General features: G+C 34.0%; 1 protein-coding gene and 1 non-coding gene across 2 annotated transcripts in view; one reads left to right on the top strand and one right to left on the bottom strand.

The window, feature by feature from the left end:
- Positions 1-20870, top strand: part of DTD1 (D-aminoacyl-tRNA deacylase 1) — a 157688-nt gene that overhangs the window by 68383 nt on the left and 68435 nt on the right. The gene's annotated exons all lie outside the window — the stretch shown is intronic.
- On the bottom strand, positions 8827-8932 carry LOC127552591 (U6 spliceosomal RNA). The gene has a single exon (XR_007951460.1). It is a non-coding gene; the product is annotated as a U6 spliceosomal RNA (small nuclear RNA).

Below are 20870 nucleotides of genomic sequence, written 5' to 3'. Positions count from 1 at the left end.
GAAGATCTTGACTACTAGATATTTATTCACTATAATTTGTTGCCTTTCTTTCTATATATATAATATAACAGTAACTGACAATCATGTTAAGCAAACAAGCCTTTGGACAGCTTAAATAAATGTTTTATATAAGGGATCTATCTATCTATATGATAATGTTCATCTATAATTATGATTTCAAATGGTCTGTATAAGGAGATCGAATATTACAATTAAGAGACCATTCTTAAATTTAGCATATTTTAGCATATAAATTTGGATAAACAATCTTTCCTCTAACTTTTTCAGCTGAAAAATGAGAATGTTAGAGAGACATCAATATAAACTAGTGGTATCAAACTTGGTTGTTGACCTTCATTCTCAGAGAGGACCAAAATGACATCATTATGTTAAGGATTACATTACAATATGTTCTACAATGTGTTCTACAGTATGTTCTGTGTTAAGAATCATATTACAGTATATTCTACATATGAGCTCAGAATGTGGCACCACAAGTTGGGCATTAATAGATGTGTGAACATTTGGGGTGGATTCTCTAACTTTGTGCATCTCATGTTTCTTCTGGACTACTTCAGTTCTGTCCTGCTGATAGAGTACTACACCTTCTCTGATGAGGTGGGCCATGATGGGCAGTCCTGTACCAGTGTCTCTTATGTTACATGATCAATTCCAAAGTTCTCAGAAGAGATCTTGAAAATGTCCTCATATTGCTTTTTTCTGACTACTATGTGAATGCTTGCCCAGCAGTTCTCCATAAAATAGTCTTTTTGGTAGGTGTACATTTTGCATTTGAACAGTGTAGCTAATTCATTATGGCAAGTGGGGTTACAGTTTCTGCAGCTGAGTTGGAATGCCTGGCAATTTAGTTCAAGAAAGGACCTTAATCAAATCACTATTGATCAGAGAAATGCAAATTAAGATATCTGAGATACCACTACACACCTGTCAGATTGGCTGAGATGACAGGAAAAAATAATGATGAATGTTGGAGGGGATGTGGGAAAACTGGGACATTGATGCGTTGTTGGTGGAGTTGTGAATGAATCCCACCATTCTGGAGAGCAATCTGGAATTCTGCCCAAAAAGTTATCAAATTGTGCATACCCTTTGATCCAGTAGTGCTACTATTGGGCTTATACCCCAAAGAGATACTAAAGAAGGGAAAGGGACCTGTATGTGCCAAAATGTTTGTGGCAGCCCTGTTTGTAGTGGCCAGAAACTGGAAAATGAATGGATGCCCATCAATTAGAGAATGGCTGGGTAAATTGTGGTATATGAACGTTATGGAATATTATTGTTCTGTAAGAAGTGACCAGCAGGATGAATACAGAGAGGCTTGGAGAGACTTACATGAACTGATGCCAAGTGAAATGAGCAGAACCAGGAGATCATTATATACCTCAACAACGATACTGTATGAGGATGTATTCTGATGGAAGTGGATTTCTTTGACAAAGAGAAGATCTAATTCAGTTTCAATTGATCAATGATGGACAGAAGCAGCTACACCCAAAGAAAGAACACTGGGAAATGAATGTAAATTGTTTGCATTTTTGTTTTTCTTCCCGGGTTATTTCTATTTTCTGAATCCACTTCTCCCTGTGCAGCAAGAGAACTGTTCGGTTCTGCACACATATATTGTATCTAGGATATGCTGTGACATATTTAACATATGTAGAACTGCTTGCCATCTAGGGAAGGGATGGAGGGAGAGAGGGGAAAAATTGGAACTTAAGTGAGTGCAAGGGATAATGTTGTAAAAAAATTACCCTGGCATAGGTTCTGTCAATAAAAAGTTATTAAAAAAATAAATAAATTAAAAAAAAAAAAGAAAGGATCTTAATGTCTGGTATCTTATCCTGCCAGGTGATCTTAAGAATCTTCCTAAGATAATTCAAGTAGAAATGATTCAGTTTCTTGACATATTGTCCAGATTTCACAGGAATACAACAATGAGGTCAACACAATAGCTCTGGAGACCTTCAGTTTGGTAGTCAGTTTAATACCTCTTCTCTCCTGTACTTTTCTTTTTTTTTTTTTTAAATAACTTTTTATTGACAATACCCATGCCAGGATAATTTTTTACAGCATTATCCCTTGCGCTCATTTCTGTTTTGATTTTCCCCCTCCCTCTCTCTATTCCCCTCCCCCAGATAGCAAGCAGTCTTATACATGTTAAATAGGTTACAGTATATCCTAGATACAATATATGTGTGCAGAACCGAACAGTTCTCTTATTGCTCAGGGAGAATTGGATTCAGAAGGTATAAATAACCCGGGAAGAAAAACAAAAATGCAAGCAGTTTACATTCATTTCCCAGTGTTCTTTCTTTGAGTGTAACTGCTTCTGTCCATCATTGATCTTTTGAAACTGAATTAGATATTCTCTTTGTCTAAGAGATCCACTTCCAACAGAATACATCCTCATACAGTAACATTGTTGAGGCATATAATAATCTCCTGGTTCTGCTCATTTCACTTAGCATCAGTTCATGTAAGTCTCGCCAGTCCTCCCTGTATTCATCCTGCTGGTCATTTCTTACAGAACAATAATATTCCATAACATTCATATACCACAATTTATTCAACCATTTTCCCAATTCATTCTCCTGTGCTTTCCTTTGGAGCTTTCCAAACTCTGAGTTAGTTCTGGCAATGTATGTGTCAACCTCATTATCAATGTGGACATCCCCGGAAAGTATGTTTCCAAAATAAATGAACTTATCTCCAACATTCAGAACTTCTCCATTTTCTGTTCCTGTTGGTTCTACATATGGATGGTGTGGTGCTGGCTGATGGAGTATCTGTGTTTTCTTGTTGTTAATTTGTTAGGCCAAAATTAGCACAAGCAGCAGAGAATCGATCTATATACTTTATTGCTTCTCAGCTTTAGAGTTTGCATCGAGTGCACCTGCAAACAAAAAAATCATGCATCAACACTTCTTCCACTTGGGCTTGTAGCCTTTTCAGTTTGAAGAATTTACCATTATTGTAGTAGCTATTTGTTCTCATCGAAGGTGACAGCATGGCTGAAAAAAGTGCTAAAAAGTACACAGTTTTGTGTGCTTCCATTGGTAATTGGGAAAGCAATAGAGGAACAACTGTTATCCAGAACCCAGTCAAATGTGAACTTCTCCAGGTAACCACATTTTGACATAATTTTCCATAAGCCTTCACAACTGTGACAGTACCAAAGATCTACAAACATTGTGTACAGACCTCTTGTTCTGCTCTTGGCTTTTCTCTTGGAGTGGTCACGCAGCAAATACCATCTCAAATGTTCCTTGGCCCTTTCTGAAGCCACATTGGCTCTCAAGTAGATGGCCATCTTCCAGATGGAGGATCAGTCTTTTAAGGAGGACTTTGGCAAGATTTTTGCTAAAAATCACTAAGAGACAAACCTATGATTATCACAAGTCAATCAATTTCCTTTATCTTTATAGAGATGGACAATGGAGGCATCCTTGAACTCCTGGGGATAATTTCCTCTTGCCATATAATCCAGAAAATTTCATTCAGCTTTTGTATGAGCAATGGACTTCTCACCTTGCAATTCTCAGTTGGAATAGAATCACTACCAGTGCTTTGTCACATGAAAGGAATCTAATGGCATTCAAAACCTCTTCTTCGGTTGGAACTTCAGCTAAGGAGGGATTGACTTCAACCTGAAGGAGACAGTCAGTGATTTCCACATTGATTGATGACAGTCTATTGAGAACACTATGGAAATGTTCAGCCTATCTCCCTGTTCTTATCACTAATCAGTGTGGCTCCATCAGTACTTACTACTTGAAATGCATTGAATAGATTCTTGACCCATAAATAACCGTCAGGGTATCATAAAAGTGCTTTGAATTGTTACCATCAACATAAAACTGAATTTCATCTGCCTTGTTATCTCTCTCCAAGCTTTGCATATAGTTTACCTTTTTTCTCTCTTATGATGTCTTTATTTCCATATTTTTTTGTGTGTAGTTCTGTGCTTTTAAGTGTTCAATGGATTCTTAAAAAGCATACTATTTTCACCTTTTTTTCCTTGTGATTTTTCCTTTTTGTTCTGATTTTGAACACCCACACACCCACACACACACACACCCCACACACAAAACATGGAAATAAAAAAGTATCATGTGAGAAAAAAATAGTGTGCTTCAATCTGCATTCAGTCTCCATAGTTCTCTCTTTGGATGTGAATAGAGTTTTCCACCCCAAGTTTATTGAAATTGCTTTACATCACTGCATTGCTGAGAAAAGCCGAGGCTATCATCCTGGCTCTGCTTGGTTCACTCAGCATCAGTTCATGTAACTGATCTCTCTAGGCTTTTCTAAAATGAGCATATTCACTATTTCTTACAGAACAATAATATTCCATTACATTCATATAACAAAACTTATTCAGTCATTCTTCAATTGTTGGGCATCCATTCATTTTCCAGTTCCTTGCCACCGCAAAAAGGGCTGCTACACACATTTTTTGAACACATAGGTTCTTATTCCTTTTTATGATCTCTTTGGAATACAGACTCAATAGAAACACTGCTGGATTAAAAAGAATTTCATTACTGTTAAGACTGGTTTACCTATTTTCTGGGCCCTGGTGGTGCTATGACATTTGGGTATTTCTTTATATATTTATCTGATAAGTATAATAATAGGTCTTTAGAAAAGGTTTTTCTCTTATGAATGAAAAGGGAAGGACTTTAAGAAGCCTTGTAATAACACCTTTAAAAAATAGAAAATTATGTGTTATGGGGGTAGAGTTCCACATATGAAAAGTCATATTTATACTTTTGCATATTTCTGTGTGTTTTTTAGCATATGTAGAATATGCTTTTAATATTAACATGTCAAGCATCAAAAGAACACCTATAAATATCTTGCCACATGCTATTTTTCTTGGAGAGTTTCAATTTTAAAATTTAAATTATTGAAGTTAAATTTATTTATTTTCTCCTTGTGAGGAGAAAAAGACAACACTTGTAGCAGGTATGCATCATCAAGCAACATAAACACCCGCATTGTATTGTGAGTGTTTTTTATTCTGTATAATATGTTTTTTATTCTGTATAATAGGTAGCATTTTTCATCGAGTTAAGTGTTTCAAAGTTGTTCATTTTTATAAAGTTATAGTTAATAAGTAAGTTATTTTCCTGGTTTTATTCATTTCCTTTTGTATCATTTTATACAAGTCTTCCTAGTTTTTTATTTTGTTTTTTTGCTGAGGCAACTGGGGTTAAGAGACTTCCCCAGGGTCACACAGGAAGTATTAAGTGTCTGAGGTCAGATTTGAATTCAGGTCCCCCTGACTTCAGGGCTGGTGCTCTATCCACTGCACCATCTAACTGCCCCCCTAGTTTTTTCTGAAACTTTCCCTTATCATTTAGTATTCCTTTCAATTCATATGCCATAGTTTGTTCAACCATTCCCTAATTTATAGGCGTCTTCTTGAGAGAACTTTTTTTTTAGGGCTGAATTATATTGGAACTTTTCAAACACAAATGGATTTTGTTTCAGCTGGGTTTTGATCTAGGTGTGTCAGTTAATACAGTCACTGCTTGGGCCCATCATCTTGGAAAGCAGCTCCTGTGGAAAGGTTACTGTTCCTAGAGGGACTATATATCACATCTAAAATCCCAAAAAGAATAATTCTTGTCACCAAAGTCCTTGACTCTGTCAAATTGTCCCACCTCATAAACATATATAATTTTATTTTAAACAAGAGATATTACCATTTGCTTTGCTGCTGTACCCTAAATATCTTTCCATTGAATTTGCTCCTGGAGTCTTCCTTGTGTGTTATATACTCCTTTTGAATGCCAGTTCTTGAGAACAGAGATTAGCTTACTTTTATGTGTTCTTGTACTTAATGCCTTATATCTTGGACTTGTGTGTTGGGTTCAATTTGTTCCCTGAGGAACGTGGCAAGAGCTTAGACTAAGTATCTTCCATATGCCCTAAAGCAACAATTTCCATCTGTGCCAGCAGGGGACAACTTCTGCCTCCTGCTGCCAGCTCAGATCCCAACCAGGATATGGAAAACTACTACTGCAGAGAGGAGCAACTTCCCTGTCACCTCAGGCTTTCCATTAAATAAGAACAGGAAAGTTGATGGGGAATAGAACTTCTTTCTGCTGCAGTTTTGACTTCCATCTCTTGCTGCACCCTTTTGCTGCCTAATCTAACCCATTGTAGGGAAGAACCTTCTTATGTGTGATTATATTATATATAATTAAATTTCAATTTAATTTAAATAGAAAACAAGCTTATAAACAATTATTAACCAATCTTAAAATTCCAAGACTCTGTTTGGTTTTGCATTCTCTTATTATTGGGGAGTCTCATAGTATTCTTTAAGTGAGAAAATAACAGAAGCTCTTGGATCTAGCTGAAGGGAACAGAAGAATTTCAAATGGCTTCTCAAGCCCAAAGCTAAGCTCTGGGTATTAGATAAACACTACTCTCTGTAAAGGTTCTGTGACATATGACCATAGCAAAATTTGCTCTCTGATTGCAGAAATGAGCCACAACTAGTGGGCACATATGATATATTTCTAATGGCTGCCTTTCCCCAACTGGTAATATGCAGGGGGAAGAAGAAAACTGCACATATCCAAGTTAGTGATTTTTTGTTGATTCAGTTGTAGCTGACCCTTTATGACCCCATTTGGAATTTTTTTGGCAAAGATACTGACTAGAATGGTTTTGCAATTTCCCTCAGCTCATTTTACAGATGTAGAAACTGAGGCAAAGAGAGTTGTGACATGCTCAGTATTCTACAGCTAGTCTGAGATCTATTTTGAACTCTGGTCTTCCTGACTCAAGGCTCAATGCTCCCCACACTGCACCACCTATCTTCCCTTAAAGTAAGTGAGTAGTGAGAGTAATTATGATGCATAGAAATGATAGCTGATAAGATCATGAAGAGAGATGATATAAACAAAAGAGGGCTTAATTATAATGGGACATGCAAAATTGAGAAGATGAATGTGGGTAATGATCCTTTAGTCTGATTGAGAATGATCATTTTGATAGTTGGGAGAGACCTGAGAGAGCAGGATATTGATAACACAGGGTTGAGAGAGTATCCAGGAAGAAAGATGGTCACTTGTGTGAAGTGCTACCAAGATGTCAAGTATGAGGAGGATTAAGAACACATGTGACCTAATTCATAATGTTGGTTATTGGAAATATATATATATTCATAATATATTTGGTAATCATTAATAATGTGGAGTATGTGTATATATATATATATACACACATACACACACACACACACACACACACACATATATATATATATATATATATTATTTTGTTGAGGCAGTTGAGGTTAAGTGACTTGCCCAGGTTTACAGTGCTAGGAAGTGTTAAGTATCTGAGGCTATATTTGAACTCAGGTCCTCCTGACTTCAGGGTTGGTGTTCTATCCACTACACTACTTAGTTGCCCCTTATATTTTGTTTGAATGATTATTGATAGCTTGGATTTCTTCCTGTGAGAACCTTGTATTCATATCATTTGACCATTTATCAATTGAAGAATAACTCATTAAAAATTTGATTTAATTTCTTATCAATCTTATAAATTAGACTATTATTGGAGAAACTTGTTGCAAAGATTTTTTTTTAATCACTTGACTATTTCCCTTTTATTTTTAATTGCACCTCTTTTGTTTATGAAACGTTTATTCTTATATAATCAGAAATGTTCATTTAAATCTTCTATGAGCCAATCTTTCTTTCCCTTTCTACAGATTGAGTTAATATATATAAAGTGCTTTGGAAAACTTAAATGACTATATCAGTGCTAGTTATTATTATTATTTTTATTATTATTGTTCATATTACTAGATCCAAAAGGTAATTTCTTGTTTCTTTAATTTCTTTTTGAGGTAGTCTTTTATATCTTAAATTGTATAAACATTTGGATATAATCTGATGCTTTTCTTTGATCTTCAGTGGAGTAGTGGTAGAGAGTTAGGATACTTCCACTTTTCCATCTTTGCGGATCATTCACATATCTTTTAAAAATTTTAAATGGAAAGCTGTATTCTCTTTATTCTATATACTTTAATTTAGAATAAATAACTAAACAGCCTCTTCCTCATTAGGGCAGCAGACAGGGAGCAGAGAGACCCTGAATCTCTGCCCTTAGACATTGCAGAGGCAGATGGAGTTGGGCAGGACAGTGCACTTCTCCTCTTAACTCTGGGAAACGTAAGGAATTACAGAGCATGAGGCCTGGTGTAGAAAAGGGGCTACCTCATCAGGAAGAGCAGCGTGGGGTTTTTCAGCTATCACTTCATTCTCATCAATGCCAAGGTTTAATTTAGTAAAGTTAGAATGAATGAATCTAGGGATACTCAAGAAGGTTCCAGAAGATAGCAGGAGTTTCTTGAAAAAAATCAGGTCCTTCCCAATCTTGTCATTTTTGTCAGTTGCATTTTAGTCATTCAAACATATGTGATTGTCATAATGTATAAATTGGAGATTATCACTTTTAGCATTTTTATTCAGAATTTATTTCATCAACTTTCATAAATTCCCAAATTTTGCCTTGCTGTCTTCTATTTTTTTTTTAAATTTCATCTTCTTTTTCCTGAAGTTTTAACCCTTCCCTAGTAAAAGAGACAAGGATCTTCCCATCAAATTCTTTTAGCAAATGCGTGCAGTACTCTTCTTTAAACTCATGTATACTACTTTAAAGCTTCATTTCTGTCCCTGATCTATAAAGGCAGCATTTGGCTACCAATTCTTTACTCTTCCAATGATATAGTGAATGCACTTCTGAATTTCTTTCATTCCAAACAGCTTATTCAGAAAAAATATAGAACATATCACAAATTTGTGTGTCATCCTTATGTGCCATATTAATAATCTTCACTGTATTGATCCAGTTTTAGTATATGTGCTCATAAAGTGAGTACTTGCATATCTTTTCAAGAATATCTTTCCCGTCTTCCCTTCCATTTTTCCTTCTGTCTCTTTTTCCTTTTCTGTACTCAGAATAAACTATTATCACATTGATTATTTTGGGTTTAGTTTATACATCCCAAAATTAGTTTCCAAGCTACATATTTTATTAACAGGAATATAGCAGATGATAGTATTAACTGAGCTTACCTTTTTAATTTGAAATGTAAGGCTTATAATATCCCAAGTTTCTCTTTTTTTAGTGATTATTAATAGCTTATAGTTAAGACACAACCTGTTACCTAAACAATCAATTGTTGCATTTGATATAAAGCAAGATAATTTGTGAATTTAACATTTTTCTTGTTCCATTGGTTAGCTGTGACTGAGATATATTTGTAGTCATGTATTTGTATTTCCTCAAGTGAAATCTTCATCTTTTACATATTAACATTAAAGGAAGCTTTATTGTTTACCACAGGACTTTGCACTATTCTTTAAGGTCCAGATGAATAGCACTCTTACAATGCTAGTGCCTAGGACAAAACGTGCCTTTGTATTTTTAGAAATAGTGTTTTGTTAGTTTTGGTGAAACCCTAAAAACCAGTAATTGAGTGCTTTCATGAATTCACTTATTATGTGTCAGAATATTGTGTGGCAGATAACTTTAGTGGCTATGGTTATGTTTCTTGGAAGGAGTTATGATATTAAAGTTAGAAATTTGCTTTTAATTTTGTTAAATGTAACATTTACCCGTTTTCTCAGTTTACAAATCAAAACTAGACTTTACCGTTAGTCGTTTAAGAAAAATCAGACTATAAACTTTTTCTTCTTGGCATGTTCTTATGGTTTATATTTGAAGTTAGATTACATAGTTTGGCATATATAGTATGTGCAAAAGATAAGAATATTGTGGTATTACAATTCTGTTGGCTCTCTATTTACTACTCATCTGTACTGCTTATGCCAAGACATTCCTATTTTTAAAAGTTGCAAGCTGTACTTGTGAAACATGTGGGTAGGACATGCACAGTGGCAATGTACCATTTTCCAAAGTACAATATGTTAATAGCCATATGTGATTATTACTTTTTTTCAGGATATATTTGGCTCATCATTCATAATGTCTAAATCATTTTTTGGTACTCTTGCACTGAAACTGAAATTTTTTTTGTTTTCTTGTGTTGTCTTTGCTAGTTTCCTGTGATTATTTACATTTTATGGAGAGAAGACTTTAATAAAATAGTGTTGTTGGGTTTAGCTTTTTTTTTTTTTTTTGTGGGAGAGAAGTGTCTTTTTCATCACTTCTGAATTCTTTAAAGAGTGAAGAAGAAACATTTTTCTTCCCTTGTTTTACTATTCTTCATTTAAACTAAGTATATACCTAGATCATATGGAATCATTTCCTTAAATTCTGTCTTCTCCATGAGCACTAATTATGGAAATTATCAATCCTATCTTAAAGTTCTGGTACTAAGTAGAAGTAGTTATTGTAGCTTTTTGAATGGGCTGTTAGGTTGCATGAGTGACCCCTTATGGTCACCTTTTATTTTTTTTTCCGACTATGTAGTTAAGATGTAGTTAAGAAGGTGCTAATGTGGGAAGCATTGTGCTTTCCATACATTGGCTCTTGGATATGGGAATTGTTTTCATAAAGGGATTTGAGAAATCATCTAATCTGACCTGTTCATTTTATAAAAGATGAGAATCTCAGAGAAATTAAATGAATGGTGGAGTTTAGACTGGACCCTACATCTCATGATTCCCAGTGCATGACTCTTTCTACTAAGCCATGCTCTCTCTTTTAATTCTTTCAATTTGCTCATACCACAATGTCTCAAAATATATTCCTTGAAACCCAAAGTATTTTTAAAGCATTAAAAGAGATTTCATAAATTGAGTGGATGCTCATCAGGTGGAGAGTGGCTGAATAAGTTATGGTGTATATGAATGTTATGGAATATTATTGTTCTATAAGAAATGAACAGCAGGAGGATTTGAGAGAGGCCTGGAGAGACTGACATGAACTAATACTGTGAAGTGAGTAGAACTAAGAGAACATCATACACAGCCACAAGATTATGTGATGATCAACTGTAATGGACAGCAAGATGATTCAGGCCAGTTCCAGATTCAGGCCAGTTATGTGATGGAGAGAGCTATCTACACCCAGAGAGAGGACTGTGGGAACTGAGTGTGGATCAAAGCATAGTATTCACTTTTTAAAAAATTGTTGTTTGCTTACATTTTGTTTTTTCCTCAATTTTTTCCTCTTTGATCTGATTTTTCTTGTGCAGATAATTATGAAAATATGTTTAGAAGAATTGCATATCTTTAACTTATATTGGATTACTTGCTGTTTAGGGGAGGGGATGGGAGAAAAGGAGAGAGAAAAAAATTGGAACACAAGGTTTTGCAAGGGTGAATGTTGAAAACTTCTATGCATATGTTTTGAAAATAAAAAGCTTTTAAAGAAGACTTCACAAAAGAAAAAAAATTCTAATATTACATAAGCACATACATTAAACAGATTTATCCTCTTTCTTGCATTTGTTGTTCTACATTGTGTTGTGCTGATGAAGATAACAATAACAATAAAAACAATCCACCAGAATTATACAAGTTGGTAAAATGTGAAAAACAAAGCTTGGGTATCATTTATATAATGAATGACAAAGTGGATACATCAAGGGAGGTGACAGAAACTAGAGTTTCTGTGCATAACTGGAAAGCAGTGAGTCTGGATAAGATCTGTAATTATTGGCTCAAATACTTTAGCATAGATCATGGATTACTAACTAAGCACTTAACCATTGTCTTCTCTTGTGCTGGCTTGATTCCACTTTACTTTCTTTCTTTTTTTTTTTTTTCCTTCTAATTTTGTGTAAAGCAATTGTGGTTAAGTGACTTGACCAGAATCACACAACTAGTAAATATCAAATGTCTGAGACCTATCCCAGGGCAGGTACTCCTGTCCCCTGTACCACCTAGCTGCCCTGATCCCAATATTTTTAATGGAAGGTATTACATATGTATTACAAAAAATCAGGAATTTTCCTCCAAATATAGATGAATTATGTATTTATGTACTTTGTATAAAGTGTTCACATATTTGATCTACCAAAAAAATCTATAAGCACTTAAAGGAAATTATTGGATTAGGAATGAAAAGGTTGTGCTGGGGGAATAACGAGCAATTTATTATTGATTTGGTAATTACTGAGGAAGCCACCTGGAAATGCCTTGGCATTTACGCTGCATTGATTAATTACCAGGAAGCCTTTAATTCTGTTTCCTTTCTTATGGTTTAACCATGTATTACAAATATATGAAATAAATCCAAATATGATAAAATTGTTAAAATATTTGATGTACAAGTGGGAAAGGTGGGGGAATGGATTAATCTTGAGTCTGAAAAACCTGAATTCAAATTTTAACTCAGATACTTAAAAGCTTTGTGATTCTGTTTAAGCCAGTTGTCTGTCTCATTTTTTATCTGTAAAATGGAGATAATACCACTTTTCAGAGTTGTTGATGGAGGATTTAATGAGATAGAATTTGTAAAAGGGTTTGCAAATCTTAAAGCAGTAGCAATTAATAATAATAATAATGACACATATTATATATATATAATGTTGGGTAGTTGATATAAAATATCATCTTCCAGAGAGGTAGTTTAAATCCTTTATGGTTTTGCTTAGCCTTCCTCCCATTATTGTTACTCTTGTAAAGAACTGTGAATGACATAAAACAAAGGTCTGACCATATTACTCCCTTATACATAAAATCTAGTGACTCCCTATTAGCTCCAGTATAAAATATAAAGTCCTCCATTTGACTTTAAAAATCCTTTATAATGTGTCCCTTTGCTACCTTTTCAGTCTTCTTATACCTTAATCCCTTCACACATTCTATGTTTCAGTGACTCTCCTTTATGCTATTGCTTGAACAAGATATTTCATCTCCTAATCCTGTGCTTTTTTCAGAAAACAGTTCTGTTCTCAACAAGGTCACATTCTAAGTAGGAGAGAAAATACATGCAAGAAAGTGCAGCTGTAGTGTAGATGAAAAGGCCAGAAGTTTTAAAGGTGAAAGGGTGGGATGGATGGACAGAGCCACAGGCTCTTTAAGTTATGCTGTTTGTTTAGATGATAATGCCAGATGAAGATGGGACTTAGAGGCAAGTGTGTAGAGAACCTTAGGACTCACTAGCTAGGCAGATAATGCCATCAGAAGCAGGCTATCCATTCATGTCCTATCTGAAGTCAGCCTACGTAAAGGGTAAAGGCAAAAGAGAGGGCCACTGGCATTTTTCCAGCAACTCTTGTTGGTGACCAACTGTTCCAGATGAGTTCTTTAACTTTGTCAGTATAGATCATTCCCCTAACAACACTTACTGAAACCCTTTTACCATTTAGTAAATGATTTTTGGAAATTTTTGTGTGACCAAAAATTACACTGTGGCCAGTCTGGTGGTGAGTCTCCGTGAAGTCAGGTTTTGTTTTATTTTTCCCTCAGATAGCAATTCCCAAATTGAAGTCTTTGTCATACTGAGACTTTCTATAGCCCTATACTCCATTAACATAGGATCATAATGAGGGATTGGAATAAGGCCAATAAGATTGGTGCTATTTGTAAATGTTGGTTAAAAAAATTCTAGTTATTTTAAAATTAAGCTTTTTTTTTGTTGTTGTTGTTGTTATCCTCAAAGTAATGACTACATATAAACACAAGAAGGGCCAAATTCTCCTACTAGTTGGTTAGATGAAAATACTTAATTTAATTGGCAAATGAGTTACTATTTACTGTAACTGCTGGTTCTGCATATAGATGATGTGGTGCTGACTGATGGAAGACCTGTGTTTTCTTTTTCTTTTGGTGAATGAAACTTTTATTTACACAATGTATCTATGTATCTAGAAGTAGATTTTCTAAATTTTTTTCTAAATTATTTTCTTATGTGCAAGAAATTACTATAATTTTATTTACAAAACAAAACATATTAAAATCAATGGACTTTGGATAGTTCTCATTCTGTGATGTGCTCAATACAAATGATACACACCTGTTTTGAAACATACAGAAAAGTATAAAATACAGCATTCTGGAATGCAGGTATTAATTTCATGGCCCTCCATTATCACTATAAAATTCTTTTAATCCAACAGGTATTCTTAATATAAAATTCTGTAAGAATTTTTCATGATTTATGGATATAGCATTTGGAACACTTTTCAGATACAGCAACTACACAACATTTTTCTGTGTTGTGATTAATTATTAGTAAAAATGATGTTTATAAAAACATTCTTTGCAGGATTAAAAAAAGTATTAAGAGAAACCAAATTTGCGATTACTACCATATTAGTAATTTTAGTTTAGGATTTAAAAGTTATTCCTGGAACAGAGGATTGTTCCTTATTAGTATATTCAACAATACTATTGCTGATAGTGTGATTCCATTTTCAAGTTCATAATTCACATACTATGAAATGCAGTTAGGATTAAAATAAAATTATCTTTCTGATTTAATCACAAAGTAGTATCTCTTATCATGAAAACAATAAAATATACAATATTTTTTAAAAAGCAGTTCTGAAGCAGTGATCATAAGAAAAATATTTAGACTTTTGTGGCATCAGTGAAATTTGAGACATTGAATATTCATTCCTAACTTAAGACTTTACCATTTTCTATCCTGTTTCAATAATACTGACTCAGCAATTATAAAGTAATGTTCAATGTGTAATTTGTTATTCATTATATTCAAATAATTTAACCTTTTGACACATTGTTTACTTTAAGAGAAAGATAGCTGATCTTAAATGGCTTATTCAGAAATTCTAGATTTAAAATTTATTTTTCATTCTATAGTTGTTTCCTAACCTAAGGATTTGCCTTCCATAGTTTTGAGTATTGCAGCAAGTAGAACGAGAACAATTTTTCCTTTATGATTTGTTTTTTAAGATATCTTGGAATACTTTCAATAGTATTCGGTTACTCTTCAATTTACATAGGAGTGTACTAGAAGTGTGAAAATAGCTTTTGTCATTTACATATTTTATGAAGATTTATTTTCCTCCCATTATTATTGGCAAAAATTGACACAGCTTTTCTATTTATTTTTTTCTCATAAGCAAAGATTTTGGCTGCAGAGATTTTGGGCTATGCCTATGTGACACACAAGCTATTATTTGATATAGTTCTCTAAAAGTGAGTCAGGTTAGGCAGAGGAGAAAAACAATCAAACTGCAAAATGGAAATACAATAACAGAGTGACTGATGGCTTTGTCTTACCATTTTTAATCAACCTCCTTTAACATCACATAACCTTTTTAGTTATATTGTACTACCTCAACCGACAGTGACTGAATAGATGGAATGCATTTCAGTCTCCACTAATTTATAATTACACATTAGTTTATTGGTATGTTTTTAAATTTTGGGGACATATTACAGCTTGAGGCTTAAAATTACATTAAAATATTATTTTATATTAAGGTCACATATGAAAACATTTTTACAAGTGTCAGTGTGAATTGAAGACTATTTGTATCCCAAAAACACAAAAGAAAAATATAAAAACATTTAGGTAAACCAAGTCAAAAAAATAAAATACAAGCTTAATTCAGAATTCAACGATCAAATCTCAAACACAACAAATATATGAAATCATTTCAAAATGCCAGTTTTAGATTATTTCCAAAATTATTCCATGTGACTAGATTGAAATATATAGGGTGATCTAAAAAAGACCTGTATTTTCTTGGTGTTAATTATTAGACCAAAATTAGTATAAGCAGCAGAAAATTTATCCATATTTTGCTGCATCTTTGGAGGCTGCATTGAGTACACAATCCTCTGCAAACAAAAAATCATGTGCCAATGCTCCCTCCACTTTCATTTTGACTTGTAGCCTTTTCAAGTTGAAGAAGTAGTAGCTGAATTTGATTCCTCTATGTCCTCATTGAAGCTGTTTGACAACATGGCTGACACATCATGGGAGCAAGTACCTAGCCTTGTTTCACTCCTTTGGTGACTGGGAAAGCTTGAGAGCATTGCCCATTGTCCAGAACCAGGCAAACCTAGGCCTTCATGAAACTGAGACACTATGCTGATGAACTTGGTGCAACCAAATTTTGACATAATTTCCCACAATCCCTCACTTAGCCAGTATTGTGTCAGCAAAAATGCTTTAAACAAATGACTGAATCATTCAGATTTGTTTATGGATGTAGAGGTAGTTTATAATGACAATTAAGTCTTCTGTCTTTGTTATTGGTAGAATCAGGCTTACTTTCTGTATTTTTTGATTTTAAATAGTGAATGACTTACTCTGATACTGGATTGTGTGACTGTAAAATGTTACATGTTAGAAGATTATTTAACAATTAGTGGTGTCAACTGTATATTATTTGATTCCTTTCTTAATTATTGCTTTTTCCTCCTTATTTCATTTCCATTAATTATTATTTAAAAAAAAAACTGGGTAGGTTTAAAAAAAAAAAGCAAAAAAAGAAAGTTGGCTACAAAACCTCTAGACAGTCACTTTTTAAGTTCTTTAAGAAAAGGCAAGATGTCATATTTGGTTATTTGATTTTTAAGTATCTGTTTTTTAGTATGTGTTTAAAAGCCATCTTGTATAATTGCTAATCTTTTAGCAAAATTTTTTCTCTTTAGAAAAGTTCTTAATAATGCTGGGCAATTCTAATTCCAATTCTAACCTAGGTTGAAAAATAAATTTCACGAAAACTAGGTAAAAATTATTCCAAAATTTCTTAATAGTAATTTGTTTTGTTTTGTTTTATTGTGTTTTGAATGTTTAAGAGTCCATTAAGCCCTGGAAGAAGTTGTGATGGAACATTTTACATAATATGTGTAGTGTTTATCGAAACTGAAATGGGAAATAGAACAAACTCTTTAACAACCTTCATTTAGTAACATTTATTTGTATCTCTTGGCTGCTTAGCACAGTGCTTGATCACCTGTGATGACCGCGTATTTAAAATCAGCCGGAGTCAGGATTTCAGGTTAAGGAAAAAATCTTCAATCTTTATTCGCAGTAGAAAGAATTCTCAGTAGAGGTGAAGAAAGATTGCGATAGCAATATGGGCAGCTATGACAGGAAGCCAGGTAGCAGAGGGGGATCAGAGGTGAAGGGCGGGTCGCCATAGCCATGCGAGCAGCTGTGTCAAGAGGCCAGCCAGCAGTCTCTCCTTCCCCTTCCTTTTCCATTCCCCTGCCTCCATTCACCAAAATCGTCATTTCCTATACAATGCATCAGGACTTGCACAAAGAGTGGGCAGGGCCATTCTTTCTCCAAGCATATATATTAATAGAGTATGGTCCAATTACTATTTAGCCTCACGTGCTTGGGACCTCAGTACATCAACTCGAGCCTCAGCACATTACAGTCAACTAGTAGGTGCTGAATACATCTTGCAAAGTGTGACTTTGTAATGTGAAATTGTCTTTTTTCAATTACAAGTCTACTTTTTACAAGTTTTTTTTTTTTTTAAAACTTGGAAAGTTTTCTCAGTAGATGCTTCCTAATGTTTACATGTTTTTTTTTTCTTTTAAAATCTCTTCCAAGTTAGTTGCCAAATGTTATTCCTTTAGAAAATGGTTTGAGTTTTATGGAAACCTTTTGTTTTTTTATTTTAGTTCTCTTCCAAATGTCTATAATATAGCTATTGGGATTGCCTTGTTATTCGCAGCCTAAATACCACAATGTTCCTGGAAGATTTGGTGAGCCGAATTGGGAATTTGCAGATTATGCGATCAGGTTTTAGTTGAAAGTTCAAATTATTTTGTACTGGGTGGTTTTGTTATTGTTATTGTAAAAAAGGTTATGTGTTATACTCATTATTTGATAATTGACATACTTGTGTTTGTATTTTTTCTAGTTGTAAGAGTTTGAATCTAAAAGTCTTGATTTGTGTTGTAGAGAACTTCAATTTTAATCTTTTAAAGAAGACCTAATACATGGAAATTAAAATTTACAAAGCAAATCATTTAGCTGGTGTAATTCTTTGTATGATAAAAAAGGTTTTTTAGGAAAGAAATAATTCATCATTAAATTTGCTTAGATAACAGTCTCCTTTATTGCACAATTTTCCTTAGAATAGAATTTGATTTATTAAAATTTGGTTTGCACATGACTTCAGGAATACCACTCTTCTTTCAAGCAAAATAAATACCCATTAGGTAGAGTTTAAGTATAATTAGTTTGATTCTAGTCAATAATAGCTACACTTGATTTATATCATGAAGGCTCTTTACAACACGTAAGTTTTCTTTGGCTCATTTCTATCTCTATTTTCCCTGATAAAAATTCCAGGAATTTTCATCCTATTCTTTTTAGAGGTTTCCAATCTTTTCAGTTAACATCTATGTTAGAACACTAGGTTTTGGGACTGAGGGTGATTTAGTGTTCTTTTCAGGGACTTAGTTTCCTTTGTAAAATGAGGGGATTAGGATGGATGATTTCAAATTATCTTTTTCCAGCTCCAGATCTATTATTCTGTGATCCTTTATGCTCCTCATTATCAGGTGAGGGAACCAACATTCATTCCTGAAGGCCTCTTGATATAGTGGAGAAGTGCTGAAGCTGGAAGCTACTAATCATGTGACCAGTTTCAGGTTTTTTTTTTTTTTTTCCCCCCAAAGGCTGACTCATAACTGCTTCTTAATCTTGAACATCTTCCTGTCAGGAAGAGTAGGATAATATCATAAATTTAGAACTAAAAAGGAGTTTAGAGGAGATTGAATCCATGTCCTTCATTTTATTGCTAAAGAAACTGAAACTGAGAAAGGTTAAATGATTCCCATGATCACATAACTAGTGTCTGAGGCAAGATTTGAACTTAGGTTCACTAGTCTACAAGTCCTGCATTGTGTATACTCTCCTTCTGCCTGCCTCAAATGGGGCTTTCTTGATGTAGTTGATATGTGCAGAAACCAAGGACCAGAAGTTGTGTCTTCTCTTTGTTAATAAAATACTGTACTTCAGTAAGTGAGCCTGTGTATAGCAGAACTTTGTATGGTTCCAAACCTGTACCTAGTACATTAAAACTTAATGCCTTTTAAGTAGGGCTACTTTTCTCTAGCTTAAACTGATTTTCCTTTTGTGGAGGGATACAAAAAGGCTTGGTGGAGGATTTGAAATATCCTGTATCTATTGAATATTAAAATTAGACTCTGTTCCCTTTCCTGTGCTTCTGCTTTGTAGTATTATGCATGAAATTATACTTTGTAGTAGTTTCTCAACTAGTTTAAAAAAAAAAAAAGCCCTTTCCTGAAGAGATAACAGCAGAATCTCTTTTTCTCATGTAATTTAACCACATTTCTGTGTTTAAAATGTTAATGTATGCTCAAAATTTCCATCATTGTAAATGTTTCCTTATTTGATCAGGTTGCTATACTGTTTATTTAAGTTATATTTCTCTCTTCTAACTGAATGTGTTCTTATGGTCAAAGATCACATTTCTTACTTCGGTGAAGGAAATAAGATGGAAAATAAGATAGTGTAAAGGCAGGTTGCCAATGTGGTTATGTCATGAAATTTTGATATATTCTCTTTAGTATGTTTATTGTTGCTCTGAATTCCTATAGCCCATAAAGTGTTCTTTTGGGGAGGAAGGTAGGTGGGTGGAGGAGGACTATGTTTAGTTTTCATTTGTAGTCTAATTTTTCACGTGTTATAGTTCTCTCTCATACCCTACCATCTTTAAAAAATTTTGATCTACCAAGGGAAAGAACACTTTTATTTAAGAATCCAATGACTGATACTGAGGATTATTGACAGTGTGTGTGACTGGGTAACTTTTATTCTGTTTGCTTACTTGTAAAACAGGGAAGATGGATTAAATTATCACAGATGACTGCTAGAACTTTGGACTTATTTTAAGATGCTATGAGCTTTTATATTTGTATTTTCTTTATTTCATATTCCTTTTTGGAGAGGCAGTATGGCCTATTCAATACAGAACTGACCCTAAGACCTGGAAGACCTGGTTTTAAGTCTTGTCTCTGATACATACTGGGTATGTGACATGCAAATTACTTAAACTTTTGGTTTACTGACTTAAATTATTCTATAAGGCCAAATGTTGGAGAGAGTGTTCTGACCTGTATTGATAATGAGAATTTCCTCACTTGGGTGTTTCCCATTCCTATCTCCATCTTTTAAAAAAAATAAATGGAAGATTATTTTATTTCTTTGTACAAAAATGTTGGGTGGTGGTGGTGGTATTTGTTAATGGAATGCTTTTTCTCATGATGACATGATCCAAAAAGGACATTCATTAACATTTGCAGTCCTGGTAAATGAAATATGCAATTGAAGATAACAAGTGATTTGGAATTAAAGGAAATAAAAGAAATGATTTTTTTTTCATGTTCTGTGTTTGAGAGGGGCAGAGGAAGAAAGAGGCTGATATTTCTCTTAGTAGCTCAAGGCAACGCAGGCAGCAAAAGCAAATAGTTTCTGGCAGGATTTGGTTGTGCTGTAGAGTTTTTCATGACTTGAGATCTCTTTTCTTAGAAGGTATGAAAGACTTTTCAGTATAAGTATTGATGAAACTTGGCTCTGCTGGTGTGGAGGACCAAAGGGATTGGTATATTTTTGCTTTTTAAGGAAAAACTAGCTTCTTGTTTCCTTGAAGTGGATCTATCCCAAGCAGATGACACTGATTTTCATTAAGGAAGCAATTGTACAATACCCTTAATAGTTTGTTCTCCATCAGATTAATGTCTGCTTCTCATTAACAGCAGGTGTTAATGGGACTTAAGGCAGCAAGGTGGTGCAGTAGATAGAGAATCAGCACTGAAGTCAGGAGCCCCTAAGTTCAAATCTAACCCCAGATACTTAAAGCTTCTTGGCTGTGTGATTCTGGGCAAGTCACTTAACCCTAATTGCCTCAGCAAAATAAATAAATAAACAAACAAACA

The sequence above is a fragment of the Antechinus flavipes genome, chromosome 2 (genome assembly GCF_016432865.1).
Source record: "Antechinus flavipes isolate AdamAnt ecotype Samford, QLD, Australia chromosome 2, AdamAnt_v2, whole genome shotgun sequence".
Lineage (NCBI taxonomy): Eukaryota > Metazoa > Chordata > Mammalia > Dasyuromorphia > Dasyuridae > Antechinus > Antechinus flavipes.
Note: the sequence above shows the minus strand (reverse complement) of the source record. Positions and strands in the feature narration are given on the sequence as shown.